The 1,450-nt window shown below is 35.2% G+C and overlaps 1 pseudogene; it reads right to left on the bottom strand.

Moving 5' to 3' along the window:
- Positions 1-1,028: 1,028 nt before the first annotated feature.
- Positions 1,029-1,147, bottom strand: LOC111731079 (annotated as a pseudogene).
- Between the last annotated feature and the right edge of the window lie 303 nt (positions 1,148-1,450).

Genomic DNA, 1,450 nt, shown 5'->3' with positions numbered 1-1,450 from the left:
GTAATGCTTTTAAGAATAACTTCCATTAAAATACATATTGTTAAAGAGATTTACTTTCAGTCACTTGGAAATAATTCATAAGTAGGGGAAAAGTTGTTCCTCAAATTTGTCCAAAGTAATGTGTCTCTCAGTTGATTTTGTTATGACATTTCCAATATTATTCATTTGTGTGCAATATGATTATGTCAGGACATCTTTGAGCAAGGCCAATGATGCACATAATTTTAACTACCAATCTGAAAGCCCTAGAAAATAGAATCAAGATTCCACTGAGTCAATCCCTATTCTCAGGGAAATGATACCCCCTGTGTCAAACTCCTCCTCTCCCGCCCCCACACACAAACACACACATGACACCATGTCATTGTTTATTGTCCTGAGCACATTCAGTCTTTTGTAATAATATAAATTACTCTTAATCAAGCAATGAAATGTAAGAATTCTAAATAACTTACATTGGTAGCTGATGATTGAAAGCGCAGGTTTTTAAACTCAAAGTCTACAATCCCACATAGACATGTCAATTGTCACTTTTTAAAGAAATTAATTGGTGAGTGTGTCACCAGCCTTCTTGAAAATCTCTACATGCTCTGTGCAGGGTAAAGATGGTGATGGGGATGCTGCAGCTTAATTGGATTTCCTTATCTCCGTGAAAATGAGATGATAAAACAGTAGAAGCCAGGTAGACACAATTTATTTTCAGAGACAAGATGGACACAATTCCTGAAATAATGGCAATCAGAGTTTTGATATGCAAGACTCTGTGATTATATTTAGTCGATTACAGGACCCCTAAAAATGAAATAACTAGACTTCTGTTAAGGTGGTTATTTGATACTTAATTATTTATTTATGTATTTATGTATGTATGCATGTATGTATGTATGTATGTATGTATTATCTATCTATCTATCTATCTTTTATTTATTTATTTATTTATTTATTTTAAGTGAGGCAACCCTTGGTTGGTCTCACGGATTGCAAAGACCTTGTCAGCTTACAATCTCTTATTGTTTATTTATTTTTTATACCTACAGTACCTGGTCTTCCTAGGTGGTCTCCCATCCAAGTACTAACCAGGCCCGACCCTGCTTAGTTTCCGAGATCAGATAAGATCGGGCTTATTCAGGATGACATGGCTGTAGACACTTATTTGATACTTATAGATAGCAAAATTCCAGTTTTGGTGGGAAAAACCTATCCTGAGGTAGCACACTGAAATGGAAATTCAGTGTTCAACTCAAGACAGTTGGCAGACACTGAGTCTTTTGAATGATAGGGGTGGGGAGCTTCATCTATTTGAAATAGAACACTGAAATAAATCCACAAGTGTATATGTATGAATCTTTCCACAGCCATATTCACTGTCATCAGTAGTCATTTGTTAGGATGAATGTGTCCTTAGGAAATAAATTCTCAGAGCTTCTGTGGATTATTTGATTTTGCTTTA

This window comes from Pteropus vampyrus, unplaced genomic scaffold (genome assembly GCF_000151845.1).
Source record: "Pteropus vampyrus isolate Shadow unplaced genomic scaffold, Pvam_2.0 Scaffold10, whole genome shotgun sequence".
NCBI classification, from domain to species: domain Eukaryota; kingdom Metazoa; phylum Chordata; class Mammalia; order Chiroptera; family Pteropodidae; genus Pteropus; species Pteropus vampyrus.
The sequence above is the reverse complement of the archived record's forward strand: the minus strand, read 5'-3'. Positions and strand labels throughout refer to the sequence as shown.